The 20,373-nt window shown below is 41.8% G+C and overlaps 1 protein-coding gene across 6 annotated transcripts in view; it reads left to right on the top strand.

The window, feature by feature from the left end:
- Positions 1-20,373, top strand: part of LOC147329784 (calcium-dependent secretion activator 1-like) — a 352,004-nt gene that overhangs the window by 316,738 nt on the left and 14,893 nt on the right. Inside the window, exon 27 of one of the 6 annotated variants that reach the window (XR_015129022.1) lies at positions 2,957-3,216. The exons of the other annotated variants lie outside the window; for them this stretch is intronic. The gene's annotated coding sequence lies outside the window, so the exon portion shown is untranslated. The remainder of the gene's footprint in view (positions 1-2,956; positions 3,217-20,373) is intronic. 6 annotated transcript variants of the gene reach the window in all.

Genomic DNA, 20,373 nt, shown 5'->3' with positions numbered 1-20,373 from the left:
GAGTGCAGTCTTTTGTTGTGGGGTCATGTGGATCTGTTTTATTGGTTGCTGACAGTTTAGTTAAATACTGATCCTGGTTCCTTGATATGTTTTTTGCTTACAAACCTTACATGCCTGCTTACAAACAAAGGCTAAAGCAGCAACCACCAATCAGGAGTGAGGTCGCTCGCTGGACGGACCAATCAGTGGCCGCGCTGCAGGACGCACTGGATGACGCAGACATGTTTCGGCGCAGCTCTGATGACATCAACATGTTTACGGAAGCGGTTGAGGGATTTATCGGGAAACTAGCGGACGACACAGCAGAAGGAACTATCATCCGAACGTTTCCCAACCAGAAGCCGTGGGTGGATAAAAACATCCGCGACGCTCTGAGATCACGCACCGCTGCCTACAATGAAGGGCTCGTCTCCGGTAATATGGACCTATACAAGGCTGCGTCCTACAACGTGCGCAGCGCGGTCAGAAAGGCAAAGTGGAGATAAGGGGAAAACTAGAGTCACAGCTCATAGTGCGACTCTAGGAGCCTGTGGAAAGGACTGCGGACTATAACGGACTATAAACGACCAGCTTCTTCAATGATGAATGCCGATGCTTCACTGGCTGATGAGCTGAACACGTTTTATGCTCGCTGCGACGCCACAGCAATTAAAACAACAAACGGCTGCGCGCGCTCGGAGTGCACCAGTGAAGAAAATGCATTCATCATCACAGAGCATGCCGTGAGGAACACCTTCAGGAGGGTGAACACCAGGAAGACAGCAGGACCAGATGCAATCCCTGGCCGGGTCCTTAGAGCCTGCGCCGATCAACTAGCACCGGTGTTCACAGAGATCTTCAACCTCTCCCTGGCCCAAGCTGTGGTTCCCACGTGCTTCAAACAGTCCATTATTGTTCCTGTTCCAAAGAAACAACAGCCCGCTTGCCACAATGACTACCGTCCAGTAGCACTGACTTCAATTGTGATGAAGTGTTTTGAAAGGCTGATGAGAGATCACATCACTTCTTCACTTCCTGCTACCATCGACTCACTTCAGTTTGCTTACCGGACTAATCGTTCCACAGACGATGCCATATCTCACCTGCTCCACACATCCCTGAGTCACCTGGACACTGGCAGAGGGAATTATGTTAGGATGCTGTTCGTGGACTACAGTTCAGCATTCAACACAATAATTCCCTCTAAGCACCAAGTTGAAGGATCTAGGACTCAGCTCATCACTGTGTCAGTGGATCCTCAACTTCATCACAGACAGACCCCAATCAGTGAGGGTGGGAAAACAAGTCTCCCCCTCCATCTCACTCAGCACTGGAGTGCCTCAGGGCTGTGTTTTAAGCCCCCTGCTGTACTCACTGTACACTTATGACTGTGTAGCCACATCCGACACCACCTCCATTCTCAAGTTTTCTGACGACACTGCTGTTGTGGGCCTGATCTCCGACAACATCGAGACGGCCTACCTGGAGGAGATTAGGAACCTGGAGACCTGGTGCCAGGAGAATAACCTCCTCCTAAACATCAGCAAGACTAAGGAGCTGATCGTGGACTTCACTACAAAGCAGGCGAGGAATTATGAGCCCCTGGTCATCAGTAACACACCAGTGGAGAGAGTGGACAGTTTCCGATACCTGGGTGTCCACATCACTCAGGACCTGTCATAGTCCTGTCACATCAACTCCCTGGTTAAGAAAGCCCGTCAGCGTCTCTTCTTCCTCAGAAGACTTAGAGACTTCCATCTGCCACTGAAGGTGCTCAAGAACTTCTACTCCTGCACCATCGAGAGCGTCCTGACGGCAAACATCTGCACCTGGTTTGGGAACAGCACCAAGCAGGACAGACGAGATCTGCAAAGGGTGGTGCGCTCGGCAGAACGCATCATTCAATCAGAGCTCCCTGACCTGCTGTCCATCTACACCAAGCGTTTATTTATTTTTTTAACAGCGCATTGTGTTCTGCGTCCTGATTGGCTGTAGACTGTAGATTGTCAGTCAATCTCGTGCCGTGTCTCCTGTACAGTACAGGATGCGTTGAGCTTGTCAAATTTACATAAATTGCTAGCAGTGTGACTCTGAAGTGCTGTACTATATGTTTGTACGTTTTCTCCCTGACAAACAACAATGTCGACGAATCATTTTGCACCGTCAAAGGCAACCGCGTGTGCCTTTGGTTTCATTCTATAATACTGGGCTTATTTTTCTATAAAGGTTTGAACTTTGAGAGTTTAAACAAGAGAGAAAAATGTGAAAATGTCTGAGAAAAGTGTATAAAGTGTGTAGTGACGGGTTTTACAGCCTTTAAACATCTATAATAATTGTAAAAAATAAAGTTGGCTACTTCACGGGTTTCACCTATCACCTTTCACACGACGGACCACTGTATATGCTAACTAACAACAGATACAGATATCGAATACATATAGAAAATAAGAAATATATGATATTATGAGCTGACGAAATATAACTGGGACATGATGTGCAAAATGCTTTCACTGAATCCAGTGTGCAAAGTTTTTATAGCCAGAGTAAATAAGTGTGTTATTGCAACATGTTAACTGAGCAGTGATCTGAGGGGCCGTTGTTGTAGTCTGACAGCCCAGGGAAAGAAACTATTCTTATGCCGTGAGGTGTTGGTTCTGATGGACCGCAGCCAGGGGGAGGTGTCACAAACAGTTTGTGTCCAGTGTGAGCGGTCCCCAGCAATATTCCTTGCCTGCCTCAGTGTCCTGCAGTTGTACAGGTCTTGTAGGGAAGGCAGATTGTAGCCAATCACCTTCTTAGACACACTGCAGTCTGTGTACCAGATGGTAATGGAGGAGGTGAGGATTGATTAATTGATGGAGGAGTAAAACTGCACCATCATTGACTTTGACAGGTTGTATTTTTTCAGCTGGTGCAGGAAGGACATTCTCTGCTATGCCTTGTTTATGAGAGAGCTGATGTTAAGCTCCCACTTTAGGTCCTGGGAGGTGCTGATTCCATGAAGAAGAAGGCCTTCACTGTCTCCACTGGGCAGGCATACAGGAAGATGGGATCTGGGGAGGCTGGTTTCAACCTGAAGTCCACTATCATCTCTCTGTTATGGCAGCATTGAGCTCCAGATTGCTGGCACTGCATCAGGTCACAAGACTGTCAGTCTCGCTCCTATAGGCCGACTCATCTCCACCTGCACCTGTGGTGTCATCTGCAAGCTTCAGTTTGACGGACTGGTGTCTGGAGGTGCGGCTTTTAAGTGTACATGGAGAAATGCGGAGGAGAAAGTACACAGCCTTTCTGATTCCATTATCAATATCACTTATAGGTGAACTGGAAGCTAATAGAGCTGTTTAAGAACATGACTAAGGGATGGATCCACTCGAAAAGGAAAGTTTAAAACCTAATCTTAAAAGTAGAGAGTGTCTGTTTCCATAATCTAAACTGAGAGCACAAGGGCCTGAAAATTCTCCTTGCTGGGTTATCTCTAAACTGGATCACAGAACAAGAATCTTAGTCAAGCATGCCCATTTCTTTATTGTGTCCTGATATGTACAGTTGGCCCTACCTGCCTGTAGCATTGTGTTAAATCAAAGCCTTTAGGTTTATTCCTTCTTCTGTGATCTCTCTGTCTGTATGTCCTCACACAGGCTGACAGAAAGATGTCTGGCGCTAGATGTTTGCTGTTTGTTTCTACAGCTTGATCTGTTACTTTGCCATGCATCCTGTTCTCCTCCACAAGAGCATTTCTAATGGAATTTGTCTCAGGCAGTCTCCTCTGTTGTCAGTCTGTATCAGTTCTCCCTGCAGCATTACAAGGGCCAGTGAAGGTGTCTGTAGCTGCTGCCTACAGCTCTGTTGTGCTTTTCTTGTCACTCAGTCTTTAAAAAAATCAACAACAAAACCCCCCAAAACAAAGCCCTGTTTTCTCTCTGTTAGCTTTGTGCAATAATGCAGTGCATACGCCACACTTAGAAAGGTTCCTTGTGTCAAATAAATAAATAAATGGAAAATCACTGGCACGTTCTTCAAAAGGTGGTTGGTTCCAAAATTTAAGCCGCTGACATTAATTGTTGTAAAACTGTTGTAGGAAATTTGCTACTATTTTGAAACATGAGCCACCATCAGCCAGAGTTACAGTCCACCACATCAAAGGGCCTGCTGTGTGTGCACGTGAGTGCTGGGGTAGGGGTTGTCATCTTGAATTAACATGGATGGATTCTCTTTAGTCTTTACTTTGTTATGCAACCCCAATTCGGTTGAACAGATTCAAGTACAGACTGTACGTCTAAAAATAAATATTTTCTGGAGTTCCACAGAATTATATCCTTGGGCCTATATTTTCCACATATACACTGGGCCACCTACACATGAGACCAAGGGTCAGCAACCTTGGGCACGCGTGCCCCAGCTGGCACGCGAAGAGTTAACTGATGGCACAAGCATAGCTGGACGGGCCGATGATTTTTTTCAGCACCACGGAAAAACACGGATACATCCGTAGAATTCACAATGTGTTTTCGGGACTTTCAGGTGTTTAGACCAATGTTTTCTTTTCTGATCAAACCAGAAAGGTTTGTCAGCTGGATTTGTCTCGCATTAACTGGCTCGAAACAGAGGACATCGAAATGCAGCTGATTGAACTGAAAAGCTCGACTCTGTGGGGTCAAAGTTTGCAGAACTACAGACGCAGCTGGAATCCACAGCTGTGCGTGTTCATGGAGCTGCATGTTCACCTGCTGGACGTCACTACCTGACAGGTTTAACGGTCTTCAGAACATTGCAGAGGCCTTATTGACAGTGTTTGGCTCCACACGTCTGTGTGAGCAGGTTTTCTCTCACATGAGTCCTCAGGTAGCCTCTGAATGCTGGACACTGGGAGACCTGTGTCTCTGAGTGGGAGACCACAGATCACATTAACATGTGTGTCTCTGTATCAACAAACATGTCATATTGGCCCAGTTTATTTTTCTTATCATTGTTGTGAGGAGACCATAGATAGCATTTGTATTTTCTGTTGTTCAGTTCATTTGCTGTTATGGATAAAAAGTCTTTTTTTTGTTTCCAAACAGCTGATAAGTATTCGCTGACAGCTGCCAACATCTGCGAACAAATATAATCCTATAAAGTTGTTCTATATAGTGTGTAACTGTTAATATAGAGCGTTATTACATTTATTGCTAATGCAGTCATATGGCACATTGGCTTCTGAGGAAATTTTAGATGCACTCGTCATCATGCCGACCCCTGCATTAGACCTATAGACGGTACCTATTTCCCAGATTTATTACCATGTTGAAAGTTCTCCAAATGCATTTTGCTCTTTTGTTAATTATTTCATTTAATTCTGGTTTTAGTTTTCTCTGGTGCTACAATGCCTTACCACAATAACATATAATTAACATTCTAATGACCTGTTCTTTATAAGTCACCTTGGGCAATACACTGCCAACTTTGTCATTTTATGTTAAGGGAATTAGACCCATAGATGTGGGCTATATCACAAACCAAACACTTTTATGCAACAACCCATTTCACATACAGACTTTAGAGAATATGAAAAGCATTGTTGTGGTGTGTTGTGTGCCTTTACTTTGCACTAAACTTACAGCTTTTCCAAAATATGATTAATTATTTTTCCAAAGGTCTTCATGCTGCAGATACAATATAAAGTATTTTGTTCAGCTTTAAGCTCTGCAGTCTCTAACTCACACTATAAAAAGGCTCCTAGAGTTGCTGGATTTTTTAAGGTATTATGAGATTGTATTTATATGTATGAGGGAGAAATTAATTTGGCTCCTTGCAACCTTTCTACCCTCCCTGGTTCTTGAAAGACTGGCTGAAGAGGCATAGATTAAAACAGATGTGCTGAAATAATACTGGAGTAGGACTTAGTTTGGCGCCGCCTGGGGATCATTGATTAAAAAAAAACATGTCTTTAGCTTGAGACAAATCCAGTCCTGCAATGATACCCCACAGCTTTGTGGACTATGACACTCCCTGTACCCAGTCCAGGCACGAGGCGAGCAGGAAAATAAAGATAGAGTTGTTGAGCCACCGAATCTTTAGCCAACCCCAAGGTTGGAGTTGCAGATACTGGGATTACATGGGTCAATTATACACTTAATCTGCCTTTGCTCACAGGGGATTAGGAGCACGGCTCATTGATTGATTTGAAGCATTTCCGCTGACCTTGGGTAGTTGTCAGATTCACAAGTATGGTGAAATTGCACTCCTCTACGACCAAAGATAAAGAGCTTTTTAATCGCTGCTGCTTCTGCCGTCTCTGTTTACCAACTGCCGGAGGGCTGAAGTAAAGTGGAGTGAGGGCACGGGTCAAACTGAGCTGTAGATTGTGGGATTTAAGATCGGTGCTGTCTGCACTGCTGTACTTTGGTCACAGCGGGTGGGTTTGTGTTAGTGTTGTGTGTGCGGAGTGCAGTGTGTGTATGTGTGGAGGGGGGGGGGGGGGGGGGGGGTTTAGCAGTGACAGAGAATACCGTCATACCAATTGGCTGTCACCACTTTGCCATCTCTGGTCATGAGCTGCCAGGCTAAGTGAACAATTTAATCAACACCATGCAATCTTAACTGCTGTCCTTATCTGACTGGCTGAAAGTTTTATTTGAAGTACTGTGGTGAAAAAACTGAAAGTGTTTATCTATTATTTATTCTGATCTCAGCAAATATAATTCAGTTTTATTTATATAGCGTCAAATCAATAACACCTCAAAGCTCTTTATGTTGTAAGGAGAACACCCCACAATAATGGGCACTGCATATCAACAGAGCTAACGTTTTTAGAATTGCGTCTTTCAAATCCACTTTTTTACTTCTCATAGAGAAAGATCAGTTGTCCTCACCCCGTCCACAACAACATGACTGCGATGCTGCACTGATCCTCTCGTTGTTTTTTATGCTACCGAGTAATCTGTTGTTTAAATGACACTAAAAGGATTACACAAGCAAACAGGGAGTCATGGTTACAGTCATATCAGTAATATTAACCATAATCATAATCATAATAATGATATTATTATTATTGTTATTAATATTGTTGTTATTCTTGTTATCATCATTATAATAATAATAATAATAATTATTATTATTATTATTATTATTGTTGTTGTTGTTGTTACGAAGAACGAAGGACAGCCAGGCAGAATATGTTACACTGACTGTGTTTTTTCATAACATGCTCTGAAAGGTTTCACTTCTGTTTAATGAAGTCTGTAAGCAGCTTAGAGTTCTCAATAATTACTGGGAGAGAGAGCATTTTGTTTCCCTGCTTGGTTTCTTTTTGGCCTAAATCCTCTGTGAGCATACCCAGCTCCATGGTGTTGGGAGGAAACGGCTAAGGATGCTAAAGCCACGATCATCCCGAGAGGAGGGAAATACAAGTTTAATGGAGACTTCTCTTTTGTCGGGTCCTGCTGGTTTATTGATGATGACCAACAGGGTCAATTGATTGAGGACACGCATGTCATCTCTCAGGTCTCTATCACTCTTTCACAGCCCCTTTTCCTTCTGCTTTGTTATAAAGGGAGGTACGGTGGCATTTGTTTGATTAACTTGTCTGACAAAAGTGACAGCTGCTCATGTGTGTATGTGGATGAGTGGCCCAGCGCCGCTCCCTCTTTGTACATCTGTCAGAGCCTGAGCAGGGTGAGCAGGGTGAAAAGAGACAAATTGGACCCAAAAAGAAGGCCATTCACCTTCCCCAGACCCCCCTCCAGTGTTCCACCCCTCTATCCCATTCAGGTGCTCGGCAGGACCCTCAAGTGCTTGCTGGCTTATTCCATTTTCACTCCCCTCATAGAGTTCTCTGAGCCCACAAGTGTTTTAGCCCTCTTTTTTCTTCCCTCAATCCTCCCCTAAGCGGCTCTTTGTAAGTAGAATGGCTCACTTTTCTCAGGGCCTGAAGCTGCCGGGTTTTTTTCTTTTTTATTGTCTGCCACAGAGCTTTTCTGACGCTCTTTGTATGTTTACTCAATGACTGGTCGCTGACCGTAATTCCAACTGTTTAGTTCCTCACAACATGGCCCCTCAACCCATTTCACCCACCACCCCAAATATACACCAATCCCTTCTCCAAGCCACCGTGTTTTTATAATGCTGCGCCGTATTTTCTCTCTTATCTGCTGAATTGCAGGTAGAAGGAGATGCATTTAGCTGTTCTTCTTAACTTTTTAACCAGCTCTCTTCATGAAGCGCCCACTGTGCTCTTTTTATGGCTGTCCCAGCTATGACTATGGTCAATGGTCAGCTGCAATTTGTGCCATACCCAAACATGAGCTGTGGCTCACGGAGTTTATGTAAAAAGCTCATTTTTTATACTAAAGGTGATGTTTGTATTTGTGCACCAATAGCCTAATCACAGAAAAATGGTTCACATTCTCCAAACGCCTGCTTTACATTAGCAGCAACTTTTCTAACTCTATAGAAGACCCTTGGCTCCAAAATCATTGGCCACATACAAACTGTTCCCATAATGTTTATTGCTTGTGTTACTTCATAGCAGGACATTTGGGGGAATATATCACTGTTTACGAAAAATAGGAAATTAAATCTGTGAAAATTAATTTGACCTTTTAGAATGTTTGGATACCTTTGCAGTCAAAACATTTTGATTGGGAGTTCCCCAGCTCTGGGGGGTCCCCTGTTGTACTAATTCATAAAATAATTGATCACTGGACTGAAGACATCAGAAAGTTGTTTTTATCATCATTGCTAAATTGTGAAAGTAGCTTTCCATTAGTATCCACATTCGTCATCGGAATATCAGGTTTTAAATCATTGAGCAATATCTAAAGAAATAGACTCACATCAGTGATTTCTGGAATTCCATGTTGTACAAGAACATCCTTAATTCTGTGAAAGGTTTTACATGTTCGCTGAGGGTCAAGCTTGGCCGTGCAGGGTGGGCAGAGGGGAGGTGCTCTGACCTACTGTCTGAGTTACTATGGTAATTGAGTGTCGTCATCAATGGACCCTCACTGCTGAGCTAGTGAGCCGGACTAGAATAGACCAGCAGTGGGCTCTGGAAAGCAGAGCAGGTAGGATTAGACAAGCCCTTTGTGTAAAGTGCATAATGTCTTGCAGTCAGATTTAAAGACCTCCCACCCCCACCACCTTAGTCTTATTTGTTTCTTTGTTTGTGCGAGTATGCTTATATGAGCTATGTGTGTACACTAGTGTAAGCAAGTGTGTTGTCAAAGTGAAAAAGAAGAAAAAGTAGTCTTGCTTTACGGCACTCAGCGGCCTCCCCTCTCCTTCACAAGGAAGCCTGTCACTTGGCATTAGTGTTGCCGCACCAGCAATCATCATTCCATGCCTCCTGCTAATTGCAGGCACAGCTGGGTCTCAGCAGGACACGCTCTCTTTCTCTCTCGTGTTGAACTTTTTCTGCCTTTCTCGCTCTAAAATAGTGCAAAAATTGCACACAAATTTTTCATCTGTACTACGCAGACTACGGCTCAGACATACTTGTCCAGTGGTCTGCTTAATGGTCACTTAGCAAACAACAGCGATTTATATTATTATGACTTCTTTTTTGACACCAATTCAACTGTGAACAAGATGTGTTTTCAATGTATTTCAAAATTTAAATTAGCTTGTACTTAATGAGTAGTTGTGGATTTTAACAAAAATATAAGTTATTAATATTCCACATTTTTTTCTTTAATGTTAAAAACATCTTCACAGCAATTAAATCAAAGAAGTTGAAACATTTTCGCCTCAATTTCCGTCACAGTCTGCCGATTATGCAAACTGTGTGGAGTCTGATGTAAGTGACTCAAAATACAGATAATGAGGTTAACAAAATGCAAGCTTTTTATTGGGCTGTTGCAAAAATGGGACGAAAGAAAAAATCAGAAATCCAAGGGAAGAAAAAAAGCTGCAACTACAAAAGCGTAGAAGAAGGAAAAAAGAAATTAACAAAGACTAAAGGGAAGAAACCACTATTAAAAACAAATTCCCCTCTCCCCTCGGTCTATCCTTCAGGCTCGGGTCCTCTACCAGAGGCCTGGGAGCTTGAGGGTCCTGCACAGTATCTTTGCTGTTTTCCAATTACCACTGGGACCACTGTTACCTTCACCCTCCACCTCTTCTCTGTGCTCTTGGTACTTCTCCTGTTCCTTCTTCCTGATTTTGATGTCATTCGGTATCATCGTCCTCTGTTTGTCCACCACTATGTCCGGTTGGTTAGCCACCACCATTTTGTATCTGGAAGTGCCACAGGATCTTAGCTTGGTCATTCTCCACCATCCTGGGGGCGTCTCCCATGTTGACCTCGAGACTTCCAGCCAGTGGCGTGTCTAGAAAATTTTTGTTGGGGGGGCCAGGTAGGGGCACAGATTTGGAGAAGGGTGGCAGATTTAATTGGCAGATAATGTTTTAAAAAAAAATTCTACCAACCCTTAACCATAATTCAATAATCCTATAAACCTAATAACCAAATGCACTTTTAACTCTTATTAGAATGAGATTTTAACCACTACGGTGCAAAGTTTTTAGATACTGCATTGATAAAGTACAAGAGATACAATCAGTGCTTTGTCAGTGCTTACTCAGCATTCAAGGACATCAATATTTGCATAGCATTTTTACTGACATGTAGTGCACATATGTTTTGGGCAAAAACATTTTTGAAAATTAAAATACGAACATTTGTAACAAACAATTGACAAATTAGCCAATGCCAATGCAAAACTTTATCTGCCTGTTAAAAAAAGAAGATAATCTTCTCACAAACTGGTGTTTGATTTTGAAACAGGAAAAAAGTGGAGAAACAACTGAAAAGACAAACATTTGAATAAAACCTGAAAGCAAGTAAATACTTTCTATGCTGCCTTATGGTAAACTTTGGTAATATTGATAAAGAACAACACTGGCTGATGATAAAATACAGTCAGCTGGCATGGTGACACTGCCAGTATTAACCTGCAGGGCTGGACTGGGACAAAAAAATTGGGCATTTTTACTACAGACCGACCCACCAGGTATTAAAGCCATAAAGCCTTTGAATGAAAACAAATGCTGTTGTGACAGTGATGTACAGTCTTTTTGGTATATGTATGATTTCTATACATTTTACGTCAGATAAAAACTTTGGTTGTAAGATTTAGATAATTATTTAATAAAAACTAGGTATTTTAAATGAGAATAAGAAAGAAAAGTATTTCTTTGTGCCCACCTTTCCCTGTTAATGCCCTACCTGGCCCCCTGGCAAAACTTTGCTAGACCCGCCCCTGCACAGTTACCAGCTGTCAGCTACATAAAAAAGGATCCTGGTGTTATTTGTCTCTCAGAAACAGTTCATAACTTCAACTCATTCATGTCACCTAAAAGGTAAACCTGTTTCTCCATCACCTGTTCAGCTCTGATGATCCAGTAAGGACATCTCCTGGTTTCATCTTCATGTTTCCCTCTCACCACATATCCAAACCGATATCATGACCAGCAGCTTTACAGCTGTGGCTCCAGCAAACATCAGCTGATACTAGAAATTAATATTAAATACATTCTAACAACAGCTGATCAAGCTTAAACGTGCTGCTGTTGTTTAGCGCAATATCCGCTGGTTTCCTCTTTCTGGCGCAAAGTGGGCGATAAACAAACAAGAGAGAAAAGCCGATCAGCTGATCATTGATCAGTTTCATGATTGAAGTAGCAACAGGAGAGGGAGGGGGAGAGAATGAGAGAAGAAGAGGCAGCTGTGCAGCGTAAAGACAGAATAAATCCAGCTTTGTGTCTTTTTCCATTCTAGCTAAAGTTCGGGACAAACTGCGTCTCTTCTCAGCTCAATACGAAACGCGTAATATTTTCTCTGAATGAGGGACCATTCCATTTTTTTAAGGAGCCGTTGGCAACTCTACTAACCTTATGAATAAAATAAAGTTCACTATCAGTAACATCATAGCACCCACCCAGCTGTATAAAAACTCCGTCAAACTGGCTAGAACGCAGTATGAGTTATTGCAACTGACAGTAAAAAGTCAGCAACATGAAAATAAACTCCACCTAAACTTGGTTTATATCTGACCCAGATAGACTGCAGCTCATAACTTCTTACCTGAAGTTCAGTTCACCTGACACTCGGACTGGTGGCTGCCTCGGGTCTCTCCTCCTGCCTCCCCTTCCCTCATCCACCTGCTGCCTCTGTGGAAGCCCCGTCATAGCCACCACCAAACAACGGAGTTATTTCTACACATCGACCTGCATCTGGCCAATCCACCACCTCTCATTGTTCATGCCATTACAAAAAAAATAAAAAATAAGTCACCGGGCACATGCCCGGTATGCCCGATGGCCAGTCCAGCTATGTTAACCTGCAACCAAATCTGCAGCTCCATACAGCAATGTTACGACTTAGATTATATCTTATAACTCATAACTCTTATGTTAGCTGCCCTCAGTAGCATACTGTCTGAAATATTCCACAGCTGCAATAATTCTTTAAGTGTTATTTTTTTCCTTGGTATTCTAATTTCACCGAAGTTTACTAAACTCAACAAACTTAATATTACTTACCGGGACATTTATTCTGTCCTCGTTTTCTTTCACCGAAAAATTGTTTCCTGCGGTGCCGTCTTTCTGCTTGGCTCTCCTACCTTTGCTAACGTGATGCGCATAGCGCAGAAGCGATGCTGCATTCACTTACACTCGGATATCTGAGCGTCACCGTGAAAACATAATCGGACATTTGATATTTGATTGAATTTTATTGTTTTGCCTTTGGGGTGGCACCTGGGGTGGCCAGTCTGGTTTGGGGGGTGGCCTGTGCCCCCCCAGGCCACCCCGCTGGACACGCCATTGCTTCCAGCCCATACTCAGCACAGATGTCCCTGTACACTATGCCGGCCACTTGGTTATGGCGTTCCATGTATGCCCTGCCTGCTAGCATCTTGCACCCTGCTGTTATGTGCTGGATTGTCTCAGAGAAACAGAACACCTGCATAATTAGCGTGGCTTGATGGTTTAAGCTGTGAACACACTGCCAAATCTTTGTCCCTGTCCTGTCCCTCTTTATTCACTCCTCACTCTGAGTGTTGACTCCCACATATTCCTGCTCCACTATAACACTGGGACTTTACTGAAACACAACAGAACAGAAGTGAACTTAGTGAACTGTGAGAGGAAGAGAATCCCAACGTAAAACACATACAAAGATACATCTTGTTTCCTTTTTTAAAGTGAGACAGATAGGTTCCAGTGTTTGCGTTCATTACATTCATGTTGCTTTCTTTTACTTTCAACAGGCACCATAACATAACATATGTCTGTTTAATACAGCTTTTAACAGGATTGTATTAGTGTGTTAGAATAATATCTGAATGTTATAAGTTAAATTAATGTACACAATGTTCCCACTCTCATGGTTTCCTCTTCAGACACTTGCAATAAAATACGAAAAGACAAATAGTTTAACAGAACGTTAACAGAAAGTTTTGCCAGAATTAAATCCCCTGTCCAGACTATTTGGCAAGCTGTACAACTTAACTCAAAATACAACGACACCAAATCTTGAAAGAACAAATTAATTAAGTAAATTAAGTAAAAGCAGGCGGCTTTGATCAGGACCCTTTTTCTGCTTTCCACGCAGCACATCCCCCCTTCTGTCCCCCACACAGCCGTAACTCTTTCAGAAGAACATCCACCATGTTTTTATGAACTTCAGCAATTTATATATAAGCCTTGGTGTTTACCAGTGGCCAGTGTTAAGGCCAGAGCGCATTCAGAATAGAAACAGTTCTATGAGTAATACAAAGACCTTTAACTGGAGGCTGTGTGACTCCCTTGTTTCAGTACGTTGCTGTGTTCAAAAGGAGAGACAGAGCATATGCAACGGGGTTTTATAGGCACCAATATCAGGCAGTTCACACCCCCTAATTAGTCAGTGGTCATTCAGATCTGTCTCAGGATGCTGAGGCAAGGTCTCAGGTGGAATTACCTAATAGCAAAGCTTGTTAGAGGTTTGCACGAGTAGGCATAAAGTTGGACTCCAGGAACTACTGTATTTCTTACAAAACACAGTATTCTAATATCAAAATAAAATTAAAAGTAGCAAATAAGGTAGCAGGCCGTGCAAAATGTTTTGGTCCAAACAACATATTGACAGTGATGTCTACTTTAAGTACATTAACAAACTGACCAAATTACCACTGAAAGCATTGAAATAAATAACAAAGAAGTAAGACTATAATTTTACTTTTTAGATAATTTGAGTACTAAATAATAAAATCATTGTTTAATAAATAAATAGTGAAATGTGTACTCTCTCATGTGTTTTTGTTCAAGGTTGTATTTACTGCACACACACACACACACACACACAAGAGGCAGAAAGAGGCAAAGTCCCCCGATTCCTTGTAATCTCTTTGTACCCACCATAATGTGGCCCCTACTCAGCTTCAACATTCCTGTCACTCTGCAGCATAAAGGCTCATGAATAGCCCCACAAAGGAGGGCCTCTGACCTAACAAATTGGTTGGCTTTTTTGAGATTTTCTGAGTGTGTGTGTGTGTGTGAGGGTGGGTGTGGGTGTTTATAAGGGCTGATTTATGGTCTGGTTGAACAACTTCTGACTATGTTAGAGACACAGTGGAGGGCTGAGTGAAAATGCAGTTGTCATTGTTTTGGTATCGTTTAAATAAACAGGGTAATAAGGCCTTTTTGCACATCTTTTCTGAGAAGTTCTTATGTACAGTTAGCAAATTATGACATGAAGTGGGTTTAAATATTGGATTGCATGTGTTGAAAAACAGTCACACAGAGCCCCCCATAATCTGATGTAAGCAGGGTATTTGGAGAGAGATTCTGAAGGTATTTCAAAGTCTGAATAATTATTTATTAGCTGCTTTCACTCACAGAGAAATCAGTATAACTACTGTCATCTGTAGTTATAAAGAGGTAATCAGACTTAAATATGCAAAACTAAAGAAGTCAGTTGCTTCACCAGTTTGAGGTTAATATCACACATTTAGCATCATCCCTCATCTAGCAAACCTTACTGTGAAATAAAAGGATTTTATAATGGCCAGTAACCAGAAACTTCTTAAAGTCAAAGCTGTGAAGAAAGCGAAGTGCTATGTCTAACCATATCAATAACACTGGTTTATAGTGATGCAAGCCATCAGACAGGTCACTAGGTTAGGCATTATTAGGTATATTATTTCACTTATCACATCACTCAGTGATTCTGTTGCAATACACATTTAATTGAAAATGTTTAGATGCCTCGGAGCCATCATCTAGTCAGTTCAATTCATTTTCATTTATACAGCACCTTGATCTTTCTGAGTGAACTTTCTTAAAACATCAGCATATCTATTGGATCCCACTCCTACAAGGCTGCTTAAAGAGGTCTTAACATTAATCACTGGTCCAGGCTTAAATATGATCAGTTTATTTCAACATAGTCCTTCAAGATGGCCGCAATTAAACATCACTTACAAGCTAGAGCTTTTAAGCAATGCCATGCTAGAGCATGCTGTAGGTATTAAAACTACTATGCTGCAGTGGTTTGTATCATATCTATCTAATAGACTCCAGTTTGTGCATGTAAATGGAGAGTCCTCTTCACACACTGAGGTTAATTATGGAGTCCCACAGGGTTCAGTGCTAGGACCAATTCTGTTTACGTTATACATGCTTCCATTAGGAAGTATCATTAGAAGGCATAGCATACATTTTCACTGCTATGCTGATGACACCCAGCTCTATTTATCCTAACATATCCTTCAATGTGCATATTAAATAAATATGTAGGATTTGCACAATCTCTCTAAAGTTAGAAAGAAACTGTCTCAAAAAAAAAACTAGTTTGCGCATTTAGTACATCTTGGCTGTAATTCATCATTATCAAGATGTCCTAAAAACTCCCTGAACAGCCTTCAGGCAAAATGCTGTCGTGAGAGTACTAACATGGACTAGCCAGAGAGAGCATATTTCTCCTGTACTATATCCTATATATCTGAATCGAAATTTAAAATCCTTCTCATTGCATACAAGGTCTTAAATAAAATGGTGGTGCGTAGAGACATATGCAACCCTTTTATGCAGCACCCAACTCCTGTGCACCTTTTTGTGTTTTTAATGCGTTTTTGTTGCATCTTCCTGCAACACATGCCTGCAATGTCAGTCGTCAATCCTTTTTCTTATTTTGTATATATTTCGCTTGTTGTGTGTGTATCCATTTGGACTGTATATATTTCTGCTGTTTGCTATATGTTCCTGCTGGGCAGTATTTATATTTTATTCAAGCACAGTTGGTGTGGAGCAGCTACAACTTAATTGCACATGTACAATGATAATAAGGGGCTATCCTATTCTATTCTATAATCAGGCCAAATCTTATCTTAAAGACCTCCTATGAAACATATCACTTTTTCAAGATTTTTCTCATCTAGAAGCATTGTAAGGCTCATCCAAGTAATGTCTTCACTTCTATGGAGCTCAAGTCTTAAATGGTGAGTCTTCTTCACACAATTAAGCTCATTATAAAGTACCACAAGGGTACTTTTTTGCTGGGACCAATTCTCTTTCCATTATACGTGCTCCATCAGGCAGTATAATTAGAAGGTCTAAAGTGTCTAACCACATGATTACTCTGAATAGCATTATCTTGGCCTCCAATAACACTGTGAGATATCCTGAAGTCAGTCAGTCCTACATGTTTCAGAACTGTCAAAAATATCTCTGAAATTAGGATTATCCTGTCAGGGTGATGCTGAAAGACTAGTTCATGCATTAATTACTTCTAGCCTCAGCTACTGTAATTCAGTATTACCAGGTTGTTATAAAACTAACTGAAAAGTCTTCCGTTGATCCAAAATGCTGGCATAGCATTTTGGATTTGGCAATACTGAAAGGAACTAAAAAGAAAGCATATTTCTCCGATACTGGCTTCTCTTCATTGGCTCCTTGTTAAATCCTGGATCAAATTTAAAATCCTGCTCCTCACATACATGAATAGTCAAGCCCCATCTTATCTTAAAGGCCTCATAGTACCGTAGTACCCCAATAAAGCACTTCTCAGACTGCTAGCTTACTAGCGTGGAGTGGAACCTTCTCCTTTCAGGCCCTCTGGAACACGCTCCCAGTTTGGATTAGGGAGGCTGACACCCTCTTTACTTTTAAGATTACAGCGGTCCCTGGTTTATCGCAGGAGTTACGTTCTAATAATAGGTGAAATCCGTGAAGTAGCCAATTTCATTTTTTACAATCATTACAGATATTTTAAGGCTGTAAAACCCCTCACCACACACTTTATACACTTTTCTCAGACAGGCACGAAGATTTTCACACTTTTCTCTCTTGTTTAAACTCTCAAAGTTCAAACCTTCATAGAAAAATAAGAATGAAACCAAAGATCAAACCCTGTTTTCAGGTCCAGAACATGGGAATTAATGAATCAATGGTATGAAAGTGGAGGAAGCAAGAAGAATGAGTTGAGTAACGTTTGACATATCTGACTGTTTTGTTTCGCTTGATGCGCCTTATGGTCTGAAAAATACAGTAACTTCTACCTTCCTTTAGCATGTCCAGAAGTTCAAGTTTTCCATCTTCCTCTGCCTTTTGGGTGCTGTTGCAGGTGCCTTTGATGGTGCAAAACGTTTCATCAACATTGTTGTGTTTTATGGGGAGAAAACTTACAAACATACAGTACAGCACTTCAGAGTCACACTGCTAGGATCGAAGATTTATGTAAATCCGTCAAGCAGAACGCATTCTGTACTGTACAGGATACGGAGATTGATTGACAATGGTCTACAGCCTGCATCCTGACAATGGTCAGCATGCAGAATACAATGCGCTGTAAAAAAAAAAAAAAAAAAGCATGCAAAAATGCAAAAAAATCGGAGCAGCGAGGCTGTGAAAAGTGAACTGCGTTATAGCGAGGGACCACTGTACACCTAAAGCTTTATAGTTTCATAGTTAGGGCTGGTGATCACATGACCCTGAATCTCGCTTGTTTTATAGTGTAATTTCTTTACGTTGTTGCATTAATGCAAGTTATTATATTGCTGATGACAGCAATATAATAATCTTCAATGCAAAAAATTTCATTAAACAGCTGAGTAGGTAGTTGGGGAAGGTTTCGGGGGTTTAGAGGTGTACTGCAAATCCTGCTGGTGGCAGTGCCCCCCACTGCCAAGCACCATCTGAAGACTGGGGTGTGAACATGCATGAGGTTTGCGTGTAGCAGTGGCAAGAGCTGGTGTCAAATGGGGGCAGGAGGTTGCTCTATCGCCCATCTTTTGCTCAAAGAGGGATGGACCAATTTTATACATGTGTATGAGGCAGTGTGCTTGTGTGTGTGTTTAGTGTTGTACAGGGTGTGCATGTTGCCCAAGTGTAGGTAGAGCTTCATCAGACTGTTGTGAGGTGACAAAACACACACAAATGCACTAACACAGTCAAGGCTGTCGAGCAAATCGGGGCCCATGATTCAGATGGAACTCGTTAGAATGTCACAGATTTTGATCCCTGTGGGGTTATGGCATTATGTATGCAGAGCCATATTACGCTTATTTTGGCTGTCTGCAAGAGCTAGCCCCCTGCTGATCCCCATGCAGCCTAAAAAAGAGAGCTTGGGAGAATTTGTTTTTTTTCTCATGCTTTTCTTTTGTTATCTCCAGACATAAAGCGAGAGGGGCCAACACTGTTCATTTGACAACCTTAGTCAAAGTGATTTTCAAGTTTGTGGATGCCACAATTTGTTCACCCTATCCTGAAAAAGTCAGATCTCTTCCTGCATGGTTTGACAGTAAAGTGGCTTTGAAATATTTGTAGCTCAGATAGCTGCGTTTTAGAGAAAGTGAAGAGATTTCTCCACAAATTTGAAATGGGCCCATAGAGCCCAAATTTTAAACAGAAGTTGTTGTTAATTAACAGGAAAAGTATGTTTACTTATGCATGTATGTATCTTTTCAATAATTATGGGTGGTATGGTGGTGCAGTGGATGGCACTACTGTTCCACAAGGTGCCTGCCTGGCACCTGTGCCTGTATGGGTTCCCTCCAGGTCTCCCTACGGGAGCTCAGGTAGTCTCCAGCCCTTCACAGTAGCATCACAGAACTTTTTCCCACACCAGTACTTTTTTAGATATATATTCTGCATTTTTCAGAGTTAATTGGACAATCTAATATAACAGAAGGATTATATTTAATACTTAAATGAAAATTATTGGCAAACAGACTCTCAGACTGGAGTCTAGTATGGTTGCTGGTGTCTGCCAGCTGTACAGGCATTCATGTCCAGTGTACACTGAGTTCTCAGACACCTAGCACTTTGTGGACAAAGCTGTTTTCACCTTGTCCGAAATGTTCCTATGATCCAATTTCTTTCACACAATACACAGCATGTTTTACTTTGAATACTGTCAAGTATAGCGCTGAATTTGTTTAGATTTTATTACACTTTTGGATTTATCACACTTGTTGAAAACAAGTTTTAAAATTTGGGGGGGTTTTAAAACCCACCCTCCTTTGTTCTAAATAAGCTCTATTCACTAGCTGGGCCCTCATTTTAGGTTTGACAGCGTTTTGGTAGGTAAAGGTGATGCTTGGACATGAATTGAGCTGCGGTTTGGGGAAGGCCTCGAAGGGGACTGGCGACAGCGGCCTGGCAGATCCCCGTGTACTAAATAGGAGTGAAGAAGTTAAAGAATTGAGAACAAGGAGGGAGGGAGGGTGGGGCACGTAAACGAGAATGAACAGTTTGCAGAACTGGGGAGAGATAAATGACAACCGGAAGGAGCATGTTTGGAAGCGTGGTCCCGCTCCTGAAATCCCGATACATAATCTCCAATAAATACTGAACATCTTCTTACTAACCATGTCTTATAAAAGAGCCTCACCATTTTTACAGAGTTTTATAGAAAATTTCTAAAGACAAACTAGATGCTAAATGGACTGGTACTTCTGTAGCACTTTTCTTCTCCGTTTGAACAATTCACCCATTCACACATTGATATAAGCGCCCTTTTTAACCTAACATTCAAACAATCTTGGGGTCCAGTAGCCTACACAAGGATAGTCCTTTTCCACTAGTACTTACTTGGATTGGCTTGGCATGGCTCTACTTGGTTTTTAGGGTTTTTCATTACATCGTAGTACCTGGTACCAGGTACTTTTTCAGTGCCTACTCAGCATATGTTAGGTGGTACTCCATTGTAATGAAATCACATTCACTTGCCTCGAGCTGCATTGAGTCGAGCCGAGTAGGAGCAAAAGGCCTGTTAGATTGGTGGTGGACCTGCTGTAGCACCTGAGACACAAATGGCTTTACAACTGATGCAACATACGACTTTAACACAGATAAATGTTTGTTTGGGTCTTTCTTTCTTTCTCTATGCAACTTATAACTACTCACTGTTGGTCTGCACTATAAAATTGG

This window comes from Aulonocara sp. 'chitande type north' Nkhata Bay, linkage group LG5 (genome assembly GCF_057382095.1).
Source record: "Aulonocara sp. 'chitande type north' Nkhata Bay isolate Kocher_YH1m ecotype deep benthic linkage group LG5, A_spYH_male_GT1.1, whole genome shotgun sequence".
In the NCBI taxonomy this organism is placed as follows: domain Eukaryota; kingdom Metazoa; phylum Chordata; class Actinopteri; order Cichliformes; family Cichlidae; genus Aulonocara; species Aulonocara sp. 'chitande type north' Nkhata Bay.
The sequence above is the reverse complement of the archived record's forward strand: the minus strand, read 5'-3'. Positions and strand labels throughout refer to the sequence as shown.